The following is a 24,288-nucleotide window of genomic DNA, read 5'->3' on the forward strand; positions in this document are numbered from 1 at the left end:
ACTCCAGGCTCAAGGTTCCAGGCTCCGAGCTCCAGACTCGGCAATGAATTCTCCAATTCAAAGAATCCTTGCTAGGGTTAAGTTCCAGGCTCCGGGCTCAGGGCTCAAGCCTGCAGTCTCCAGCCCTCAGATTCCGGGCTCCCTGCTCAAGGCTCATGGCTCTGCGCTCAAGGCTCCGGGCTCAAGGCTTCTGGCTTTGGGGCAGTTCCATTCTCCGGGTTCCAGGCTTAAGGCTCCAGGCTAAAGGCCCTAGGTAAGTTCCAGGCTCTGGGCTCAAGGCTCAGGGCTAAGCCTCCAGGCTCAAGGTTCAAGGCTCCAGGCTCTAGGTTCCGGGCACCAGGCTCCAGGGTCCAGACTCCGCGCTCCAGGATCATGGATCGGGGTCAGTTCGAGACTCTGGGCGCAATGCTCTTGGATTAGGGTCAGTTTTTTGCTTCGTGCTCCAGTTTGCAGGCTCCAGGTTCCATGATCCAGGCTCAAGGCTCAAGGCTCCAGGCTCCAGGCTCCGCGTTGCTTCCTCCGGGATCCAGGCTTTGGGCTAGGAATACTCCTTGCCCATATGTTCATGGCTCCGGGCTCCAGGTTTAAGGCTCCATATTTTGGGTACAGTGCCAGGCTAAAGGTTCTATGCTCCAAGTTAGTGACTACACATTCCAGGCTAATGGCACCTGGCTCAAGGCTCAAGGCTCTGGTCTCCAGGTTCAGGTCTCGGGGTCAGTTCATGGCTCCGTGCTCCCCCCTCAAGGTTCCAGGCTCCCGGCTCAAGGCTCTGGCATGGTATCAGTTCCAAGATCTGGTCTCCAGGTTGAAGGCTCCACTTTTCAGGCTAGAGATCAGTTCCAGGCTAATGGCTCCATAGTCCAGGTTCTTTGCCAAGCGTTCCAGGCGAGCTGCTCCCAGCACGCCGCTGCCAGCTCAAGGCTCTAGGCTCCAGGCTCCAGGCTCCAGGCTCTGGTCTCAGGGCTCCAGCCTTGGGGTCAGTTCCATGCTGAGGGCTAAAGACTCCAGGCTCAAGGCTCAGGGTCAGTTCATGGCTCCAATCACCAGGCTCTAGACTCCAGGATCAAGGCCCCGTGCTTCATGCTCTGGCTCCAGCCTATAGGCTGCAGGGTGGGGGTCAGTTCCAGGCTCCTCACTCCATGCTTTAGGCTCTGGGCTCAAGGCTCCGGGCTCAGAGTCAGTTCCAGGCTCCGTGACCCCTCCTCAAGGTTCCAGGCTCTGGGCTCCAGGGTCTTGGCATGGGGTCAGTTCCAAGATCTGGTCTACAGGTTTTAGGCTCCACTTTTCGGTCAGTTCCAGGCTATAGGCTCTATAGTCCAGGTTCGTTGCTACGCATTCAAGGCTCAAGGCTCCAAACACCAGGCTCCAGGCTTAAGGCTCCAAGCTCAAGGCTCCAGGCTCAGGGTAAGTTCCAAGCTCCAGGGTAAAGGCTCTAAGCTCAAGGCTCGGGGTCAATTCCAGGCTCATGTCACTGGGTTCAAGGCTCCGGGCTCCAGGCTCAAGACACCATGCTTCAAGCTCAAGGCTCCAGGCTCATGGCTTGGGGTCAGTTCAAGGTTAAAGGCTTTTTGCTCTTCTCTCTAGGCTTTTCTCTCAAGGCTCCGGGCTGTGGGCTCCAAGCTCACGGCTTTAGGCTCAAGGCGCCAGGCTCTTTGTCTTGGTCAGTTGAAGGCTCTGTTCTACAGGCTACCGGCTCAAGACTCCTTTTTCATTGCTCAGGGTAATTTCAAGGCAGTGAGATCTGGGCTCCAGGCTCAAGGCTCCAGGCTCCAGGCTCAAGTCTCAAGTCTCAAGTCTCCAGGCTCCAGGCATCCAGGCTAAAGACGCCTGGCTAAGTGTCAGTTTCAGGCTCCGGGCTTCCCGCTCAAGGCTCCAGGCTCCGGGCTCCAGGCTGTGGGCATGGGGTCAGTTCCAAGTTCCGGTCTCCAGGTTTTAGGCTCCACATTTCGTTCTCGGGGTCAGTTCAAGGCAAATGGCTCCTTTTTCCAGCCCCGTTGCTACGTGTTCCAGACACTAGGCTCCCGGCACAAGCCTCAAGGCTGAAGGCTCAAAGCTCAAAGCTCCAGGCTCGGGGTAAATTCCTTTCACCGGGCTACAGACTCCAACCTCGAGGTTTGGGGTCAGTTCCACGCTCTAGGCTCCAGGCTCCATGCTCAAGGCGGCATGGTTCATTCTCTTGACTCCAGGCTCCAGGCTCAAGGGTCTTAGTCAGTTTCAGGCTCCGTGCTCCAGGCTACCGGTTCCAGACTCAAAGCTCGGAATCAGTTTCAGGCTCCGGGCTAAAGGATCCAGGCTCCGCGCTCCAGGCTCCTTGTTCCAGAAAAAGGGCTCCGGGCTTAACGTCAGATCCATGCTCCGGGCTCAAGGCTAAAGCTTCGAGGCTCGGGGTCAGTTTCAGGCACCGCACATCGGGCTCCAGGCTCCCGGCTCCCGGCTCCCGGCTCCTGGCTCCAGGCTCCGTGCCCCTTACACCACGTCCAGGCTCAAGGTTCCTTGTTCAGTGTAATTTCCAGGCTGTGGGTTCTGGACTCATGGCTCTAGGCTCCAGGCACCAGGTTCCAGGCTCCAGGCTCCAGGCTCATTGCTCCAGGCTCATGGCTCAATGTCAGTTTCAGGCTTTTGGCTCCTGGTTCCGGGCTAAAGGCTCCAGGGTCAAAGCTCCAGGCTCCATTCTCCATGCTCAGGGGATGGGGTCAGTTTAGGGCTCCAGACTCCAAGCTCCAGGCTCCATGCTCCGGTCCTCTGGTCAGTTTAGGGCTCCAGGTTCCAGGCTCATGGCTAAAGGCTCCAGGCTCCGAGCTCCAGGCTCGGCACTCCATTCTCTGATTTCAAGAATCCGAGCTAGGGTTAAGTTTTAGGCTCCGGGCTCAGGGCTCAAGCCTACAGTCTCCAGCCTTAAGATTCGGGGCTCCCTGCTCAAGGCTCATGGCTCTGCGGTCAAGGCTCCGGGCTCCAGGCTTCGGGCTTTGGGGCAGTTCCATTCTCCGGGTACCAGGCTTCAGGCTTCAGGCTTCAGGCTCAAGGCTTAAGGCTCTTGGTCATTTCCAGGCTCCGGGTTCAAGGCTCCGGGCTCCAGGTTCCAGGTTCCAGGTTCCGGGCAACAGGCTCCAGGTTCCAGACACTGCGCTCCTGGATCCGGGATCGGGGTCAGTTCGAGGCTCTGGGCTCAATGCTCTGGGATCAGGGTCAGTTTTTTGCTCAGTGCTAGAGTTTGCAGGCTCCAGGTTCCATGCTAAAGGCTCCAGGCTCAAGGCTCAAGGCTCCAGGCTCCTTGCTCTGCGTTCCTTCCTCCGGGATCCAGGCTTTTGGCTCGGAGTATGTTCGTGGATCCGGGCTCCCGGTTGTAGGCTCCCTATTTTGGGCACAGTTCCAGGCTACAGGTTCTATGCTACAGGTTTGTGACTACGCGTTCAAGGCTACTGGCACCTTGCTCTAGGCTCAAGGCTCTGGTGTCCAGGCTCCAGCCTCGGAGTCAGTTCCATGCTGAGGGCTCAAGACTCCAGGCTCAAGGTTAAGGGTCAGTTCATGGTTCCAGTCACCAGGCTCTAGATTCCAGGCTCAAGGCCCCGTGCTTCATGCCCTTGGCTCCAGCCGATAGGCTCCAGGGTGGGGGTCAGTTCCAGGCTCCTCGCTCAATGCTTCAGGCTCTGGGCTCAAGGCTCCGGGCTCAGAGTCAGTTCCAGGCTCCGTACCCCCTCCTCAAGGTTCAGGGCTCTGGGCTCGATTCTCTTGGCATGGGGTCATTTCCAAGAACTGGTCTCCAGGTTTTAGGCTCCACTTTTCAAGCTCGAGGTCAGTTCCAGGCCATAGGCTCCATAGTCCAGGTTCGTTGCTACGTGTTCAAGGCTAAAGGCTCCCAAAGCCAGGCTCCAGGCTGAAGGCTCCAAGCTCAAGGCTCCAGGCTCAGGGTAAGTTCCATGCTCCAGGGTAAAGGCTCAAAGCTCAAGGCTCGGGGTCAATTCCAGACTCAAGTCACATGGTTCTAGGCTCCAGGCTCCAGGATCAAGGCAACATGCTTCAAGCTCTTGGCTCCAGGCTCCAGGCTTGGGGTCAGTTCCAGGCTAAAGGCTTCAGGCTCTTCTCTCCAGGCTTCGCTCTAAAGGCTCTGGGCTGTGGGCTCCAGGCTCACGGCTTTAGGCTATAGGTGCAAGGCTCATGGATCTATGTCAGTTGCAGGCTCCGTTCTCCAGGCTACCTGCTCCAGACTCCTTGTTCCTTGCTCAGGGTAATTTCCAGGCAGTGAGCTCTGGGCTCCAGGCCCCAGGCCCAAGGCCCCAGGCCCCTGGCCCCAGGCTCAAGGCTCCAAGCTCCAAGCTCAAGGCTCCAGGCTCCAAGTTTAGTTTCAGTTCCATGCTTTTGACTCCAGGTTTCGGGCTCCAGGCTACAAGCTTAAGGCTCCATGCTCCATACTCTGGGCCAGGGGTCAGTAAAGGGCTCCAGGCTCAAGACACCAGGCTCCAGGCTAAAGACGCCTGGCTCAGTTTAAGTTCCAGGGTCCAGGCTCCCCGCTCAAGGCTCCAGGCTCTTTGCTCCAGGCTCTGGGCATGGGGTCAGTTCCAAGTTCCGGTCTCCAGGTTTTTGGCTCTACATTTCGTTCTCGGGGTCAGTTCAAGGCTAATGGCTCCATTTTCCAGCCTCGTTGCTTCGTGTTCAAGACTATTGGCTCCCGGCACAAGCCTCAAGGCTGAAGGCTCAAAGCTAAAAACTCCAGGTTCGGGGTAAATTCCTTTCACCGGGCTCAAGGCTCCAAGCTCGAGGCTTGGGGTCAGTTCCACGCTCTAGGCTCCAGGCTCCATGCTCAAGGCTGCATGGTTCATTCTCTTTACTCCAGGCTCCAGGGTTTTGGTCAGTTTCAGGCTCTGTGCTCCAGGATACCGGTTCCAGACTGCAGGCTCGGAATCAGTTTAAGGCTCCAGGCTAAAGGATCCAGGCTCCGCGCTCCAGGCTATACGCGCTCCAGGCTCCTGGTTCAAGAAAAAGGGCTCCGGGCTTGGGGTCAGATCCATGCTCCAGGCTCAAGGCTTAAGCCTCTAGGCTCGGGGTCAGTTTCAGGCACCGCACATCGGGCTCCAGGCTCTTGTCTCCAGACTCCGTGCCCCTTACACCATGTCCAGGCTCAAGGTTCCTTGCTCAGGGTAATTTCCAGGAAGAGGGTTCATGACTCATGGCTCCTTGCTCCAGGCTCCAGGCACCAGACACCAGGCTTCAGGCTAAAGGCTCAGTGTCAGTTTCAGGCTTTTGGCACCTGATTCCGGGCTCCAGGCTTCAGGCTCCAAGCTGCAGGCTCCATGCTACATGCTCCAGGCCTGGGGTCAGTTAAGGGCTCCAGGCTCCAAGCTCCAGGCTCCATGCTCTGGGCTTGGGGTCAGTTAAGGGCTCCAGGCTCAAGGCTCCAGACTCCAGACTCAAGGCTACAGGTTCCAGGCTAACGGCTCCGAGCTCCAGGCTCCGCCCTCCATTCTCCGATTTCAAGAATCCGAGCTAGGGTTAAGTTCCAGGCTCCGGGCTAAGGGCTCAAGCCTCCAGTCTCCAGCCTTCAGATTCCGGGCTCCCTGCACAAGGCTCATGGCTCTGTGCTCAAGGCTCTGGGCTCCGGGCTCCAGGCTTCGGGCTTTGGGGCAGTTCCATTCTCCAGGTGCCATGCTTCAGGCTCCAAGCTTAAGGCTCTAGGTCAGTTCCAGGCTCCGGGCTCAAGGCTCCAGGCTCCAGGCTCCAGGTTCCGGGCACCAGGCTCCAGGGTCCAGATACCGCGCTCCAGGATCTGGGATCGGAGTCAGTTCGAGACTCTGGGCTCAATGCTCTGGGATTAGGGTAGATTAGTTGCTCCGTGCTCCAGTTTTTCAGGCTCCAGGTTCCTTGCTCCAGGCTCAAGGCTCCAGGCTCCGCGTTGCTTCCTCCGGGATCCAGGCTTTAGGTTAGGATTACTCCTAGCCCATATGTTCATGGCTCCGGGCTCCAGGTTTAAGGCTCCATATTTTGGGAACACTGCCAGGCTACAGGTTCTATGCTTCAAGTTGGTGACTACACATTCCAGGCAAATGGCACCTGGCTCAAGGCTCAAGGCTCTGGTCTCCAGGCTCCAGTCTCGGGGTCAATTCCAGGCTCCGTGCTCCACCCTCAAGGTTCCAGGCTCCGGGCACAAGGCTCTTGGCATGGGGTCTGTTCCAAGATCTGGTCTCCAGGTTTAAGGCTCCACTTTTCGGGCTAGAGGTCAGTTCCAGGCTACAAGCTCCATAGTCCAGGTTCGTTTCCAAGCGTTCCATGCTAAAGGCTCCAAGCACCAGGCTCAAGGATCCAGGCTCCCGGCTCCAGGCTCCAGGCTCCAGGCTCTGGGATCCAGGCTAAAGACGCCTTGCTCAGTGTCAGTTCCAGGCTCCCGGCTCCCCCGCTAAAGACTCCAGGCTCCGGGCTCCAGGCTCTGGGCATGGGGTCAGTTCCAAGTTCCGGTCTCCAGGTTTAAGGCTCCACATTTCGTGCTCGGGGTCAGTTCAAGGAAAATAGCTCCATTTTCCAGCCTCGATGCTACGTGTTCCAGACTCTAGGCTCCCGGCACAAGGCTCAAGGCTGAAGGCTAAAAGCTCAAAGCTCCAGGTTCGGGGTAAATTCCTTTCTCCGGGCTCAAGGCTCCAAGCTCAAGGCTTGGGGTCAGTTCCATGCTGTAGGCTCCAGGCTCCATGCTCAAGGCTGCATGGTTCATTCTCTTGACTCCAGGCTCCAGGCCCCAGTGTCTTGGTCAGTTGCAGCCTCTGTACTCCAGGCTCCAGGCACCAGGCACCAGGCTCCAGGCTCAAGGCTAAGTGTCAGTTTCAGGCTGTTGGCTCCTGGTTCCGGGTTCCAGGCTCCAGGCTCAAAGCTCCAGGCTCCATGCTCCGGGCTTGGGGTCAGTTAAGGGCTCCAGGCTCCATGCTCCGGGCCTGGGGTCCGTTAAGGGCTCCAGGCTCCAGGCTCCAGGCTCAAGGCTCCAGACTCCAGGCTCAAGGCTCAAGGCTCCAGGCTCAAGGCTCCAGGCTCCAGGTTCCAGGCTCCAGGCTCCGAGCTCATGGCTCCGCGCTCCATTCTCCAATTTCTAGTATCCGAGCAAGGGTTAAGTTTCAGGCTCTGGGCTAAGGGCTAAAGCCTCCAGTCTCCAGCCTTCAGATTCCGGGCTCCCTGCTCAAGGCTCATGGCTCTGTGCTCAAGGTTCCGGGCTTTAGGCTTCGGGCTTTGGGGCAGTTCCAGTCTCCGGGTACCAGGCTTAAGGCTCCAGGCTTAAGGCTCTTGGTCAGTTCCAGGCTCCGGGCTTTAGGCTCCGGGCTCCAGGCTCAAGGTTCTGAGCAACAGGCTCCAGGGTCAAGACACCGCGCTCCAGGATCCAGGATCGGGGTCAGTTCTAGACTTTTGGCCCAATGCTCTGGGATAAGGGTCAGTTTGTTGCTCCGGGCTCAAAACTCCAGGCTCAAGGCTCAGATTCAGTTTTTTGCTCCAGTCACAAGGCTCTAGACTCAATGCACAAGGCTCCATGCTTTATGCTCTGGGCTCATTGCTATAGTCTCCAGAGTGGGGGTCACTTCCAGCCTCCGGACTCCATGCTTAAGGCTCTGGGCTCAAGGCTCCGGGCTCAGTTTCTGTTCCAGGCTCCGTGCTCCCCCTTCAAGGCTCCAGGCTCTCGGCTCCAGGCTCTTGGCATGGGGTCAGTTCCAAGATCTATTCTCAAGGTTTTGGGCTCCACTTTTCGGGCTCGAGGTCAGTTCCAGGCTACAGGCTCCATAGTCCAGGTTCGTTGCTACGCGATCAAGGCTCAAGGCTCCCAGCACCAGGCTCCAGGCTGAAGGCTCCAAGCTCAAGGCTCCAGGCTCAAGGTAAGTTCCAAGTTCCAGAGTAAAGGCTCCAAGCTTAAGGCTCGGGGTCAATTCCAGGCTGAAGTCACCGGGCTCTAGGCTCCGGGCTACAGGCTCAAGGCGCCATGCTTCAAGCTCTTGGCTCTAGGCTCCAGGCTCCAGGCTCCAGGCTCGGGTTCAGTTCCAGGCGACGGGCTCCATGCTCCGGGGTCAGGGCTCAAGACTCCAGGATCCATTCTCCAGGCTCCGCTCTCCAGGCTCCATGCTTCAAGCTCTGGGATCCAGGCTAAAGGCTCCATTCTCGGCGTAAGTTCCAGGCTCAAGGCTCCATGCTTCAGGGGCCTGGCTCAGTGTCAGTTCCAGGCTCACCGCTCAAGGCTACAGGCTTCAGGCACTTGGCATGGGGTCAGTTCCAAGTTCCGGTCTCCAAGTTTTAGGCTTCACATTTCGAGCTCTGCGTTAGTTCCAGGCAAGAGGCTCCATTTTACAGGCTCGTTGCTATGCGTTCCAGGCTCCAGGCTCCCGGCACAAGGTTTTTTCCAGGCTCCGGGCTCCTGGCTTTGGGCTTGGGGTCCTTTTCCAGGCTCATGGCACCATGCTCATGGCTCCATGCTCATGGCTCCAGGTTCCAAGTTCAAAGCTCAAGGCTCTGGGCTCAGGATCATTTCAAGGCTCCGGGAACCAGGACCCAAGTTTCGAGGTCAGGGTGTATTCCATGCTCTTGCCTGTTGGCTCCAGACTCCAGGCTCGGGGCATTGGGTCATGTCCAAGTTCCGGTCTCCAGGCTAAAGGCTCCAGGCTTCGGGCAAAGTTCCATGCTTGGGGTTCCATGCCCTGGTCTCCAGGCTCTGAGAACGGGGTCACTTCCATGCTCTGGGCTCCAGAATCCAGGCTCCAGACTCGTAGTAAGTTCCAGGCTATGGGCTCCATGCTCCAAGCTCCAGGCTCCAGGCTCTTGGCATGGGGTCAGTTCCAAGTTCCAATCTCCAGGTTTTTGGCTGCACTTTTCGGGCTTGGGGTAAAATCCAGGCTACAGGCTCCATAGTCCAGGTTTGTTTCTACGCGTTCCAGGCTCAAGGCTCCCAAAACTAGGCTCCAGGCTTAAGGCTCCAAGCTCAAAGCTCCAGGCAAGGGGAAAGTTCCATGCTCCGGGAACAAGGCTCCAAGCTCAAGACTCAGGGTCTGTTCCAGGCTCATTTCACCATGCTCTATGCTCCGGTCTCCGGGCTCTAGCCTCATGGCGCCATGCTTAAAGCTCTTGGCTCCAAGCTCAATGCTCCATGCTCCTGGCTTCCGGCTCAGGGCTCCAGGCTCAAGGCTCCAGAACCCAGGCTCAAGGCTTTGTGCTGCGTGCTCCATGCTCAAGAAAAAAGGCTCCGGGCTGTGGGCTCCAGGTTCAAGACTAAAGGCACCGGGCTCCGGGCTCCGGGCTCTTGGCTCCTGGCATGGAGTCAGTTCCAAGTTCCAGTCATGTTCCAGGCACGGGGTCAGTTCAAGTCTACGGGCTCCAGGCACGGGCTCTAGGCTCCGCGCTCCAGGTTCCAGGTTTCAGGCTTAAGCACGCGGTCATTTCCAGGCTCCGGACTCCAGGTTCAAATCTCCATGCTCACGGCTCTTGGCTCACAGCTCCATGCTCTGGGCTCCCGGCTCGGGGTCAGTCCCAGGCTCTGTGCCTGTTTTCAGCTCCCAGCTCCGGGCTCATGGCTCCCTTCACTTGATCAGTTTGAGGATCTGGGCTTCGAGCTCCAGTCCTTAATCCCGTGTCTCTAAGCTCCGCGCTCCAGGCTCCGCCCTCCAGACTCAAGGCTCCAGGTTATTTGTAAATTGAAGGCTCCGTTCTCCAGGTTACCAGCTCAGAACTCCAGGCTCGGCTTCAGTTCCAGGTTCGGGGCTTCGGGCTCCGGACTCCGGACTCCGGACTCCTGGCTCCGGCCTCCTGGGTCCGGGCTTCTTGCACCGGGCTCCAGGCTTTGGGCTCCGGGCTCAATGTTTGCGTTCATTTCCAGGCTTACGGGCTCCGGTCTCGTGTTCAGTTCCAGGCTCAAAGGACTCCTAGTGCTGGGCTAAGGGCAACAGGCACACCACAATGCCCAGACCGCTTGGTTTTCCTTGTTTTCTTGGTAGAAGAGGCAATAATTTCATTTTTGAGCGTTTAAGACGATGAGAAGATTTTTTTGTCACTTTAAGAAAAGACTGTTTTTGTCGCAAGGACAACTTTATGAACTGAAAAGACTCGAACAAAAAGGAAATAAACCACTCTTTTCTGACTTCTTTTTTGCGTTTTTTTTTTTTCTTTTCTGAGTAGAAGAGGCAAAAATGTCATTTTTGAGCCTTTCAGACGACAATAAGCTCTTTTGGTCACTTTGAGAAAAGGATGTTTTTTTCTCAAGCAGAACTTAATGATCTGAGAAGAAATTGACAAAACAGCCATAAAAAACTTATTTCTGACTCTTTTTTTTAGTGTTTTCATGCTTTTCTGACTATGTAGGTAAAAATGTCATTTTTAAGCGTTTTACACGATGAGAAGCTGTTTTGGTCACTTTGAGACAAGGATGTTTTTTTCCAGCAGAACTTCCTGATTTGAGAATACGTATACAAAACAGCCATAAAACACTTATTTTTGACTTGTTTTTAGTGTTTTCCTTCTTTTCTGAGTAGAAGAGGCAAAAATGTCATTTTTGAGCGTTTCAGACGGTAAGAAGCTGTTTTGGTCACTTTGAGACAAAGATTTTTTTTTCCAAGCAGAACTTCATGATTTGAGAAGACTGTTAAGAAACAGCCATAAAACACTTATTTCTGACTTATTTTTAGTGTTTTTTTGCTTTTCTGAGTAGAAGAGGAAAAAATTTCCTTTTTGAGAGTTTCAGACGAAAAGAAGCTGTTTTGGTCACTTTGAGACAAAGATTTTTTTTCCAAGCAGAACTTCATGATTTGAGAAGACTGTTAAGAAACAGTCATAAAACACTTATTTCTGACTTATTTCAGTGTTTTAATTTTTTCTGAGTAGAAGAGGAAAAAAAAATCATTTTTGAGAGTTTCAGACGATAAGAAGCTGTTGTGGTCACTTTGACGTTGTGACTTTCACCGGGCTCAAGGTTCCAAGTTCGAGGCTTGGGGTCAGTTCCACGCTCTAGGCTCCAGGCTCCATGCTCAAGGCTACATGGTTCATTCTCTTGACTCCAGGCTCCAGGCTCCAGGGTCTTGGTCAGTTGCAGGCTCCGTGCTCCAGGCTACCGGTTCCATACTCCTGGCTCGGAATCAGTTTCAGGCTCCGGGCTAAAGGATCCAGGCTCCGCGCTCCAGGCTTCTGGCTCAGGGCTGAAGGCTCCAGGCTCCAGGCTCTGGGATCCAGGGTAAAGGCGCCAAGTTCAGTGTCAGTTCCAGACTCCGGGCTCCGGACCCCAAGCTCGAGGCTTGGGGTCAGTTCCACGCTCTAGGCTCCAGGCTCCATGCTCAAGCCTGCATGGTTCATTCTCTTGACTCCAGGCTCAAGGCTCAAGGATCCAGGCTCCAGGCTCCAGGCTCTGGGCATGGGGTCAGTTCCAAGAGCAAGTAATTTTCTTGCTCCGGGCTCAAGGCTCCAAGCTCGAGGCTTGGAGTCAGTTCCACGCTCTACGCTCCAGGCTCCATGCTCCATGCTCAAGGCTGCATGGTTCATTCTCTTAGCTCCAGACTCCAGGCTCGGGGTCAGTTCCAGGCTCAAGGCTCCAGGCTGTTCTCTTCAGGCTTTGCTCTCCAGGCTCCGGGCTGCGGGCTCAAGGCTCATGGCTAAAGGCTTCAGGCTAAAGGCGCCAGGCTCCAGGGTCTTGGTCAGTTGCAGGCTCCGTGCTCAAGGTGACCGGCTCAAGACTGCAGGCTTGGAATATGTTTCAGGCTCCGTGCTAAAGGATCCAGGCTCTGTGCTCCAGGCTCCTGGTTCCAGAAACAGGGCTCCAGGCTTGGGGAAAGTTCCATGTTCCGGGTTCCAGGCTTAACCCTCTAGGCTTGGGGTCAGTTTCAGGAACCTCACATTGGCCTCAGGGCTCCAGGCTCCGTGGCCCTTACACCAGGTCATGGCTCAGGGTTCCTTGCTCAGGGTAATTTCCAGGCATTTGGCTCCAGGCTCCAGGCTCCATGCTCATTTTCAGTTCCAGGCTTTTGGCTCCAGGTTCCGGGCTCAAGGCTCCAGGCTCCAGGCGCCAGGCGCCAGGCTCCAAGCTCCATGTCAATGCTCCATGCTCCATTCTCCATGCTCCATGCTCAATGCTCCGAGCTTTGGGTCAGTTAAGGGCTCTGGGATCCAAACTCCAGGCTCCATGCTCCTTGCCTGGGGTCAGTTGAGGGCTCCAAGCTCCAGGTTCCAGGCTAAAGGCTCTAGGCTCAAGACTCCAGGCTCCAGGCTCCAGGCTCAAGTTTCCGGGCTCCAGGCTCCGAGCTCATCGCTCCATTCTCCAGTTTCAAGAATCCGAGCTAGGGTTTAGTTCCAGACTCCGGGCTCAGGGCTCATGCCTCCAGATTCCAGCCTTCAGATTCCGGGCTCCCTGCTCAAGGCTCATGGCTCTGCGGTCAAGGCTCCGGGCTCCAGGCTTCTGGCTTTGGGGCAGTTCCATTCTCCGGGTACCAGGCTTCAGGCTTCAGGCTCCAAGCTTAAGGCTCTTGGTCATTTCCAGGCTCCGGGTTTAAGGCTCCGGGCTCCAGGTTCCTGACACCACACTCCTGGATCCGGGATCGGGGTCAGTTCGAGGCTCTGGGCTCAATGCTCTGGGATCAGGGTCAGTTTGTTGCTCCGTGCTCAAGTTTGCAGGCTCCGGTTCCATGCTCCAGGCTCCAGGCTCAAGGCTCCAGGCTCAAGGCTCCAGGCTCCAGGCTTAAGGCTCCTTGCTCCGTGTTCCTTCCTCTGGGATCCAGGATTTTGGCTCGGAGTATGTTCGTGGATCCGGGCTCCCGGTTGTAGGCTCCCTATTTTGGGCACAGTTCCAGGCTACAGGTTCTATGCTACAGGTTCGTGACTACGCGTTCAAGGCTACTGGCACCATGCTCCAGGCTCAAGGCTCCGGTCTCCACTCTCCAGCCTCGGGGTCAGTTCCATGGTGATGGCTCAAGACTCCAGGCTCAAGGTTAAGGGTCAGTTCATGGCTCCAGTCACCAGGCTCTAGACTCCAGGCTCAAGGCCCTGTGCTTCATGCTCTGGGCTCCAGCCAAAAGGCTCCAGGGTGGGGGTCAATTCCAGGCTCCTCGCTCCATGCTTCATGCTCTGGGCTCAAGGCTCCGGGCTCAGAGTCAGTTCCAGGCTCCGTGCCCCCTCCTCAAGGTTCAGGGCTCTGGGCTCGACTCTCTTGGCATGGGGTCAGTTCCAAGAACTGGTCTCCAGGTTTTAGGCTCCACTTTTCGGGTTTAAGGTCAGTTCCAGGCTATAGGCTCCATAGTCCAGGTTCGTTGCTACGTGTTCAAGGCTAGAGGTTCCCAAAGCCAGGCTCCAGGCTGAAGGCTCCTAGCTCAAGGCTCCAGGCTCAGGGTAAGTTCCATGCTCCAGGGTAAAGGCTCAAAGCTCAAGGCTCGGGGTCAATTCCAGGCTCAAGTCACCGGGTTCTATGCTCCGGGCTAAAGGCTCAAGGCACCATGCTTCAAGCTCTTGGCTCCAGCCTCCAGGCTTGGGGTCAGTTCCAGGCTAAATGCTTCAGGCTCTGCTCTCCAGGCTTCACTCTCAAGGCTCCGGGCTGTGGGCTCCAGGCTCACGGCTTTAGGTTCAAGGCGCCAGGTTAATGGGTCGTGGTCAGTTGCAGGCTCCGTTCTCCAGGCTACCGGCTCCAGACTCCTTGTTCCTTGCTCAGGGTAATTTCCAGGTAGTGAGCTCTAGGCTCCAGGCTCCAGGCCCCTGGCTCCAGGCTCCAAGCTCCAGGCTCCAAACTCCAAGCTCAAGGCTCCAAGCTCCAAGCTCCAAGTTCCAAGCTCAAGGCTCCAGGCTAAGTTTCAGTTCGTGGCTTTGGACTCCAGGTTTTGGGCTTCAGGTTACAAGCTTAAGGCTCCATGCTCCATACTCTGGGCCAGGGGTCAGTAAAGGGCTCCAGGCTCCAGACTCCAGGCTAAAGACGCCTGGCTCAGTGTCAGTTCCAGGCTCCGGGCTCCCCGCTCAAGGCTCCAGGCTCCCTGCATTAGGCTCTGGGCATAGGGTCAGTTCCAAGTTCCAGTCTCCAGGTTTTAGGTTCCACATTTCGTGCTCGGGGTCAGTTCAAGGCAAATGGCTCCATTTTCCGGCCTCGTTGCTACGTGTTCCAGACTCTTGGCTCCCGGCACAAGCCTCAAGGCTGAAGGCTCAAAGCTCCAGGCTCAGGGTAAATTCCTTTCACTGGGCTCAAGGCTCCAAGCTCGAGGCTTGGGGTAAGTTCCACGCTCCAGGCTCCATGCTCAAGGCTTCATGGTTCATTCTCTTTACTCCAGGCTCCAGGCTCCAGGCTCCAGGGTCTTGGTCAGTTGCAGGCTCCGTGCTCCAGGCTACCGGTTCCAGACTCCAGGCTCGGAATCAGATTAAGGCTCCAGGCTAAATGATCCAGGCTCCGCGCTCCAGGCTCCTGGTTCCAGAAAAAGGGCTGCGGGCTTGGGGTCAGATTCATGCTCAAGGCTCAAGGCTAAAGCCTCTAGGCTCGGGGTAAGTTTCAGGCACCGCACATTGGGCTCCAGGCTTCTGGCTCCAGGCTCCGTGCCCCTTACACCATGTCCAGGCTCAAGGTTCCTTGCTCAGGGTAATTTCCAGGCTGTGGGTTCCTGACTCATGGCTCCAGGCTCCAGGCACCAGGCACCAGGCTCCAGGCTCCAGGCTCCAGGCTCCAGGTTAAAGGCTCAGTGTCCGTTTCAGGCTTTTGGCTCCTGGTTCCGGGCTCCAGGCTCTAGGCTCCAAGCTCCAGGCTCCATGCTCCGGGCTTGGGGTCAGTTAAGGGCTCATGGCTCCAAGCTCTAGGCTCCATGCTGCGGGCCTGGGGTCAACATAGGGCTTAAGGCTCCAAGCATAAGGCTCTAGGTCAGTTCTAGGCTCCAGGCTCAAGGCTCAAGGCTTGAGGCTCCAGGCTCATGGCTCATGGCTCATGGCTCCAGGCTCAAGGCTCATGGCTACATGCTCCAGGCGCAAGGTGCCAGGCTCAAGGGTCTTTGTCAGTTGCAGACTCCTTTCTCCAGGCTACCGGCTCCAGAGTCCAGGATCGGGATAAGTTTCAGGCTCCGGGCTTAAGGATCCAGGCTGCAAGCTCCAGGCTCAAGATTCCAGGCAAAAGGCTCCGGGCTTGGGGTCAGTTCCGTTCTACGGGCGCCAGGCTCAGGCCTCTGGGCTTGGGGTCAGTTTCAGGCACCGTGCATCGGGCTCCAGGCTCCTGGCTCCGTGCCCCAAACACCAGGTCAAGGTTCCTTGCTCAGGGTAATTTCCAGGCTTTGGGCTCTCGTCCAATGGCTCCAGGCTCCAGGTTCAAGGCTCAGTGTCAGTTCCAGGCTTTGGGCTTCAGATTCCGGGCTCTAGGCTGAAGGCTCAAGGCTCAAGGCTCCAGGCTCCAGGCTCCAGCGAGCCCGAAAAGTGGAGCCTAAACTCTGGAGACCAGATCTTGGAACAGACCCCATACCAAGAGGCTGGAGCCCAGAGCCTGGAGCCCGGAGCCCGGAGCCCGGAGCCTGGAGCATTGTGCTGGGAGCATTTAGCCTGGAACGTGTAGCAATGAACTTGGAATATGGAGCCTGTAGCAAGGAACTGACCTCGAGCCCGAAAAGTGGAGCCTAAACCCTGGAGACCAGATCTTGGAACTGACCCCATACCAAGAGGCTTGAGCCCGGAGCCCGGAGCCCGGAGCCCGGAGCCCGGAGCCCGGAGCCCGGAGCCCGGAGCCTGGAGCCTTGAGGGGGGAGATCGGAGCCTGGAACTGACCCCGACCCTGGAGCCTATAGCCTGGAGCCCAGAGCATAAAGCACGGAGCCTTGAGCCTGATGTCTAGAGCCTTTTGACTGGAGCCATAAACTGACCCTGAGCCTCTTACCTGGAGTCTTGAGCCCGGAGCATGGAACTGACCCTGAGGCTTGAGCCTGGAGAACGGAGCCTTGAGCCATGTTCCATTAGCCTGGAACATGTAGTTACAAACTTGGAGCATAGAACCTGTAGCTTGGAACTGTGCCCATAATATGGAGCCTAAAACCTGGAGCCCGGAGCCACGAACATACTCCGAGCCCAAAGCCTGGATCCCAGAGCAAAGAACGCGGAGCCTGGAGCCTGGAGCCTGGAGCCTTGAGCCTGGAGCCTGGAGCCTGGAGCCTGGAGCCTGGAGCCTGGAGCCTGGAGCCTAGAGCCTGGAGCCACGAGCCTTCAAACTGGAGCCCGGAGCCACAAACTAACCCTGATCCCAGAGCCTCGAACTGACCCCAATCCCGGATCCTGGAGTGCGGTGTCTGGATCCTGGAGCCTGGAGAACGGAACCTGGAGCCTGGAGCCCGGAACCTGGAGCCTTGAGCCTTGAGCCTTGAGCCTGGAGCATGGAACTGCCAAAGAGCCGTAAGCCATGAGCCTGAAGCCTGGTACCCGGAGAATTGAACTGCCCTAAAGCCGGAAGCCTGGAGCCTTTGAGCAGGGAGCCCGGAGTCTTAAGCCTGGAGACTGGAGGCTTGAGCCCTTAGCAAGGAGCCTGGAACTTAACCTTAGCCCAGATTCTTGAAACCGGAGAATGGAGCATGGAGCCTGGAGCCTGGAGCCTGGAGACTTGAGCCTGGCGTCTGGAGTCAGGAGCCTGGAGCCTTGAGCACTTAACCTACCCAAAGCCCGGAGCATGGAGCATGGAACTTGGAGGATGGATTCTGGATCCTTCATCCTGGTGGCTGGAGGCTGGAGGCTGGAGGCTGGAGGCTGGAGCCTGGAGCCTGGAGCCTGGAGCCTGGAGCCTGAAGCCTAGAGCCTTGAGCCTGGAGCCTGGAATCTGAATCCCAAAGCCTGGAACTGACACTGAGCAAGGAACCTTGCATCTTGACCTGGTGTTTGGGGCACGGAGCCAGGAGCCTGGAGCCCGATGCGCGGTGCCTGAAACTGATCCCGATTCTGGAGTCTGGAGCCGGTAGCCTGGAGAACGGACTCTGCAACTGACAAAGACCCTGGAGCCTTGCACCTTGAGCCTGGAAAATGTAGCCATGAGCCTTGAGCCTCGAGCCATGAGCCATGAGCCTGGAGCCTCAAGCCTTGAGCCTTGAGCCTGGAGCCTGGAGCTTGGAGCCTATAGCCTTGAGCCTTTTGCCTCGTGCCCGGAATCTAGAGCCAAGACCTTTATGACTGGAGCCCGGAACCCAGATTCTCGAAGTGACCCCGAGCCCGGAGAAAAGAACCAGGAGCCTTGAACTGACCATGAATATTGAGCCTTGATCCCTGAGCCTGGAACCCGAACCCTGGAACTTACCCCAAGCCTGGATCCGCTAGAATGGAGCCGTGAGCTTGGAACCTGGAGCATAGAGCCTGGAACTTACCCTAAGTCCGGACCTTGAAGCCCGGAGCAACGAAATGACCTCAAGCCCGGAACCCTGAAAATGGAGCGTGGAGCGCAGATCCTGGAAGTGACCCCGAGCACAGAATCTTGAGCTCGGAGCCTGGGGCCCGGATCATGGAGCCGTGAGCATGGAGCCATATGCCTGGAGCCGGGAGCCCAAAGCCTTGTACTGACCCGGAGTCAAGAGCCTGGATCCTGGAGTCATGAGCCCGGAGCCTGGAAATGACCCTGTGCCTGGAGCCTTGAGCCCAGAGCCTAGAACTGACCCCGAGCATAAAACCTTGAGCCAGGACCCATCAGCCCAGAGACTGGAACTGACCCCGAGCCTGGAGCCTGGAGCTCGAAGCATTGAGCTGTGAGCATGGAGCCGTGAGCCTGGAGCCTGGAGTCTGGAGCCTGGAACTGACCCCGAGTGCGGAGCCTTGAACCTGGATTCTGGAGCCCGGAGTGTGGAAATGACCCCGTTCTCAGAGCCTGGAGCCAGGGGCGTGGATCCCCGAGCATGGAACTTACCCCGAGCCCGAAGACTTCGTCTTACAGGGATTCTTCTTAAGTATTTGTTATTATACTTCTTACTCCCTGTGTAAAAGAGGCTTTTATTTTGTAGACGCCTACAAGATGTTGTGTATGAATTTCCTATTGTCCTTCTCCTTTTCGGCGCTCAGGGTCATGGCTGTAGTTGTTGCTATGCGCTATATAAGTTGTGAGTAAAAATTATAATAAATATGCCCACAAAAGCGGCTAAAGAGAACACACGTGAAAGCATCGTTTATTGCAGTGGAAGCCAGAATCCGGACTTGCACGCTTTAACAGTTCTGTCTGGGAAAAAAAAACAAAAACAAAGTCCTTCATACGGTTCGACTTTTACCGTTATCCAGCTCCAGATGAGAAAAGCACCGGAAGTTAAAAGGGGGATCAGCAAACCGGCGTTCTGTCTTTGAAAAGAAAAAAAAATTTCCCGCACAGGCCTGGAAAAATAGCAAAGTCCCACACAGGCCTGGATAAAAGACAGACTGCACACGGTCCGCCGGCCATCCCGGCCTAATCCTGACCCGGGTAAGCGCGACATTTCCCGGCGCTCCTTTTCCTCAGCGCATGCAAATGTGCAGCTTCAAGGTGGCTGGAAGAAAAAGGGGGAGAAAAGAGGGAATAGAAGAACCAGGACCAGGGCGAGAGTTCGTTCCCGAGTGTGAGGCTCTGATGTTGGGCAGCATTCCATTCCACTGGGGGGGTTTGAAAAAGTTCCACAACTCAGTGAGTAGCTTTAAGGGGGCTGGAGGTAAGAGAGATAGGGGGGGGGGAAGAATCAGACCTGGAACAAGGTTAGGTTTCGGGCTGAAGTTGAGGAGAAACCCCCGAGGTTAAACAAAAGAAAAAAAAGGTGTTAGGCTTACAGGGGTTGTCTCTGGAAAAGAAATAACAAAGTTCAACATACAGTTCATGTTTAATCGTTATCCAGCTCCACATGACAACAGAACCGGAGCTTAAAAAAAAAGGGCTAACCAGTGTTCTGTCTCTGGAAAAATAACAATGTCCCACACGGGCTGGAAAAAAAGACAGAGTCCACACCGTCCACCAGCCGTCCCGGTCTAACCCTGACAAGGGTCAGTGCGACATTTCCCAGTGCTCTTCCTCATCCATGCACGCCAGTGTGCAGCTTTAAGGGGGGTGGAGGAAAGAGGGAGAGAGAGAGCAAGAGAGAAAGAAAGACAAAGAATCAGGACCACGGACAGAGTTCGTCCACTAGAGTGTTGCTGCAATGTCAGGCAGCATTCAATCTTCACGGGGCGGTTTGAGAAACGACAGAACTAAGTGTGAAGCTTTACGTTCTGCTTGAGACAAGACATCCTTGTCTCAAAAGTGACCAAATCAGCTTCTGCTTGCGTGAAACGCTAAAAACTGAATTTTTTAACATTATAGTAAGAAAAGCATGAAAACACATAAAAACAAGTCAAAAATAAGAGTTTCATTGCTATTTTGTTAGAGTCGTCTGAGGTCTTGAAAAAACGTCCCTGTCTCAAAGTGACAAAAAAGCTTCTGATCGTCTTAAACGCTCAAAAATGACATTTTTGCATCTTCTACTCATAAAAGCATAAAAAAACTAAAAACAAGTCAGCAATAAGTATTTTATGGTTGTTTTTTAAAAGTCTTCTCAAATCATGAAGTTCTGCTTGAAAAACACATCTTTGTCTCAAAGTGACAAAAACAGCTTATTTTCGTCTGAAAAGCTCAAAAATGAAATTTTTGAATCTTCTACTCAGAAAAGTTTGAAAACACTTAAAATAAGTCAGAAATAAGTGTTTTATGGCTGTTTTTCTTTTTTTTTTTTTTTTCTAAAAAAAAGTCTTTTCAAATCATGAAGTTCTTCTTGAAAAAAAAATCTATTTCTCAAAGTGACCAAAACAGCTTCTGATCTTCTAAAACGCTCAAAAATGACATTTTTGCATCTCCTACTAATAAAAGAATAAAAACACTAAAAACAAGTCAGCAATAAGTGTTTTATGGCTGTTGTTTTTTAAAAAGTCTTCTCAAATCATGAAGTTATTCTTGAAAAACACATCTTTGTCTCAAAGTGACGAAAACAGCTTCTTATAGTCTGAAACGCTCAAAAATGACATTTTTGAATATTCTACTGATAAAAGCATAAAAACACTAAAAAGAAGTCAGAAATAAGTGTTTTATTGCTGTTTTGTCAAAGTCTTCTCGGATCATGAAGTTCTTCTCTAGAAAAACCATCTTTGTCTCAAAAATGACCAAAAAAGCTTATTTTCGTCTGAAACGCTCAAAAAGGACATTTTTTTTCTCTTCTACTCAGAAAAGCATTAAAAATACTTAAAACAAGTCAGAAATAAGTATTTTATGGCTGTTTCTTAAAAGTCTTCTCAAATCATGAAGTTCTGCTTGAAAAAAAAATCTTTGTCTCAAAGTGACAAAAACAGCTTCTAATCGTGTAAAACGCTGCAAAATGACATTTCTACCTACCGTCTGAAACGCTTAAAAATGACATTTTGTCCTCTTCTACTCAGAAAAGAAGGAAAACACTAAAAACAAGTCAAAAATAAGTGTTTTATGGCTTTTTTGTATACGTATTCTCAAATCAGGAAGTTCTGCTGGAAAAAAAAAAAATCCTTGTCTCAAAGTGATCAAACAGCTTCTAATCGTGTAAAACGCTCAAAAATGACATTTCTACCTACATAGTTAGAAAAAATTGAAAACACTAAAAAAGAGTCAGAAATAAGTTTTTATGGCATTTTTGTCAAAGTCACGAAGTCATCATGAAGTTCTGCTTGAGAAAAAAAACATCCTTTTCTCAAAGTGACCAAAACAGCTACTTATCGTCTGAAAGGCTCAAAAATGACATTTTTGCCTCTTCTACTATGAAAAGTAGAAAAACGCAATAAAGAAGTCAGAAATAAGTTTTTTATTACGTTTTTATTCGAGTCTTTTCAGAACATAAAGTTGTCCTTGAGACAAAAATATTCTTTTCTTAAAGTGACCAAAAAATCTTCTCATTGTTTGAAACGCTCAAAAATGACATTATTTACTCTTCTACCAAGAAAACAACCCAGAGGTCTCGGCAAAGTGGTGAGCCTGTAGCCCTTAGCCCAGCACTAGGAGCCCTTTGAGCCTGGAACTGAACACGAGACCGGAGCCCGTAAGCCTGGAAATTAACGCAAACATGGAGCCGGGAGCCCGGAGCCCGGTGCAAGAAGCCCGGAGCCCGGAGCCCGGAGCCAGGAGCCCGGAGGCCGGAGGACAGGAGTCCGGAGCCCGGAGCCCAGAGCCCCGAGCCTGGAACTTAACCCTAGCCGAGAGTTCTGAGCCGGTAACCTGGAGAACGGAGCCTTACACTTAAAAATAACCTGGAGCCTTGAGTCTGGAGGGCGGAGCCTGGAGCGCGGATTTTGGAGACACGGGATTAAGGAGCCCAGATCCTCAAATTGACCAAGTGCAGAGAGCCATGAGCTTGGAGCTTGGAGCTTGGAGCTGAAACCGAGCACAGAGCCTGGGACTGACCCCGAGCCTGGAGCCCGTTGCCTGGAGCCCGTAGACTGGAACTGACCCCGTGCCTGGAACGTGACTGGAACTTGGAACTGACTCCATGCCCAGAGCCTGGAGCCTAGAGCCCGGAGCCTTTAGTCTTGAGCCAATAGCCCGCAGCCCGGAGCCCGGAGCCTGGAGCATGGAGCACGCAGCCAGAAGCCCGCAGCCCGAAACCTTGCCTGGAGCCCTGAACCCGGAGCCTTGAGCCAGGAGCCTGGAGCCCAGGGCCTTGAGCACGGAGCCAAGAGCCTCTAGCCTTGATCCTGGAGCCTGGAGCCCGGAGCCCGGAGCCTGGAACTGACTCCGAGTCCGGAGCCTTGATTCTGTAGCCCAGAGCATGGAAGTTACCCCGTTCCCAGAGCCTGGAGCCCTGGGCGTGGAACCCCGAGCATGGAACTTTGCCTGAAGCCTGGAGCCTTTAGCCTGGAGACCGGAACATGAACCTGACCCAATGCCCTGAGCCTGGAGTCTGGAGCCCACTGGCCAGAGCATGGAATACACCATGAACCCGAAACTTGGGTCCTTGTTCCCGGAGCCTTGAAATGATCCCGAGCCCAGAGCCATGAGCAAGTGGAGCAAGGAGCGTGGAGTCTTGAGCCCATGCCTGGAGCCCGTAGACTGGAACTGACCCTGTGCCTGGAACATGACTGGAACTTGGAACTGAGTCCGTGCCCAGAGCCTGGAGCCTGGAGTCTTGAGCCAGGAGCCTGGAGCCCGGAGCCTTTTGTCTTGAGCCTGGAGCCCGCAGCCCGGAACCTGGAGCATGGAGCACGTAGCCAGAAGCCCGCAGCCCACAGCCTAACCTGGAGCTCTGAGCCCGGAGCCTTGAGCCTTGGTCCTGGAGCCTTGAGCCTTGAGCCTTGAGCTTTGAGCCTGGAGCCCGTTGCCTTGAGCCTGGAGCCTGGAGCCTGAAGCCAGGACCCTGGAGCCTGGAGCCAAGACTCTGGAGTCTGGAGCCCTGACTCCGGAGAATGGAGCCTTGAGCCTGGAACTGACCCCGAACCTGGAGCCAAGAGCTTGAAGCATGGCGCCATGAGCCTGGAGCCCAGAGACCAAAGCCAAGAGCATGGTGACATGAGCTTGGATCTGATCCTGAGCCTTGAGCTTTGAGCCTTGTGCCCGGAGCATGGAACTTACCCCGTGCCTGGAGCCTTGAGCCTAGTGTTGGGAGCCTTGAGCCTGGAACGCATAGAAATGAACCTGGACTATGGAGCCTGTAGCCTGGAACTTACCCCAAGCCCGAAAAGTGGAGCCAAAAACCTGGAGCCTGGAGCTTGGAGCCTGGAACCTGGAGCATGGAGCCCATAGCCTGGAACTTACTACGAGTCCGGAGCCTGGGTTCTGGAGCCCAGAGCATGAAAGTGACCCCGTTCCCAGAGCATGGAGACCAGGGCGTGGAACCCCGAGCATGGAACTTTGCCCGAAGCCTGGAGCCTTTAGCCTGGAGACCGGAACTTGGACCTGACCCAATGCCCCGAGCCTGGAGTCTGGAGCCCACAGGCAAGAGCATGGAAAACACCCCTACCTCAAAACTTGGGTTCTGGTTCCCGGAGACTTGAAATGATCCCGAGCCCAGAGCCTTGAGCTTTGAACTTGGAGCCTGGAGAAATGAGCATGGAGCAATGAGCCTGGAAAAAGACACCAAGCCCAAAGCCAGGAGCCCGGAGCCTAGAAAAAACCTTGTGCCAGGAGCCTGGAGCCTGGAACGCGTAGCAACGAGCCTGGAAAATGGAGCCTCTTGCCTGGAACTAACGCCGAGCTCGAAATGTGAAGCCTAAAACTTGGAGAACGGAACTTGGAACTGACCCATGCCAAGAGCCTGCAGCCTGGAGCCTGGAGCATGGAGCCTGGAGCCCGGAGCCTGGAGCTTGGAGCCTGGAGCCTGAAGCCTTGAGCCCTAAACCTACCCAATGCCCGGAGCATGGAGCATGGAGCATGGAACTTGGAGGTTGGAGCCTGGATCCCTGATCCAAGAGGCTTGAGCCTTCAGCCTGTAGCCTGGAGCATGGAGCCTGGAGCCCGGAGCCTGGAGCCTGAAGCCTTGAGCCCTAAACCTACCCCAAGCCCGGAGTATGGAGCATGGAGCATGGAACTTGGAGGTTGGAGCCTGGATCCCTGATCCAAGAGGCTTGAGCTTGCAGCCTGTAGCATGGAGCCGTGAGCTTGGAGCCTGGAGCATAGAGCCTTGAACTGACCTTAAGTCCGGACCTTGGAGCCCGGAGCAAAGAAATGACCCATAGCCCGGAACCCTGAACATGGAGCGTGGAGCGCGGATCCTTGAACTGACCCCAAGCACAGAACCTTGAGCTCGGACCCTTGGGCCCGGATCATGGAGCCGTGAGCATGGAGCCCTGAGCCTGGAGCCGGGAGCCCAAAGCCTTGTACTTAACCAGAGTCAAGAGCCTGGATCCTGGAGTCATGAGCCCGGAGCCTGGAAATGACCCTGTGCCTGGAGCCTTGAGCACCGAGCAAAGAACTGACCCCGAGCACAAAACTTTGAGCAAGGACCCTGAAGCCCGGAGACTGGAACTGACCCCAAGACTGGATTCTGGAGCCCGGAGTGTTGAAATGACCCCGTTCTCAGAGCCTGGAGCCTGGAGCCTGGAGCCTGGAGGCAGGCGCGTCCATCCCTGAGCATGGAACTTACCCCGAGCCCGAACCCTTAGGTTTACAGGGGTTCTTGTTAAGTATTTGTTATTATAGCTCTCTTACTTCCTGTGTAAAAGCTCGGATTGTTGAAATTGGAGAATGGAGCGTGGATCTCAGAACCCGGAGCCTGGAGCCTTGAAACTGGTGCCTTGAGCCTGGAATCTTAAGCCTAGAGCCTTGAGCCTGGAAACTGGAGCTTGGAGCCCTCAACTGACCCCAGGCCCGGAGCATGGAGCATGGAGCCTTGAGTTTGGATCCTGGAGCCCTTAACTGACCCCAAGCTTGGACCATGGAGCATGGAG

Source organism: Sphaeramia orbicularis, chromosome 24 (genome assembly GCF_902148855.1).
Source record: "Sphaeramia orbicularis chromosome 24, fSphaOr1.1, whole genome shotgun sequence".
In the NCBI taxonomy this organism is placed as follows: domain Eukaryota; kingdom Metazoa; phylum Chordata; class Actinopteri; order Kurtiformes; family Apogonidae; genus Sphaeramia; species Sphaeramia orbicularis.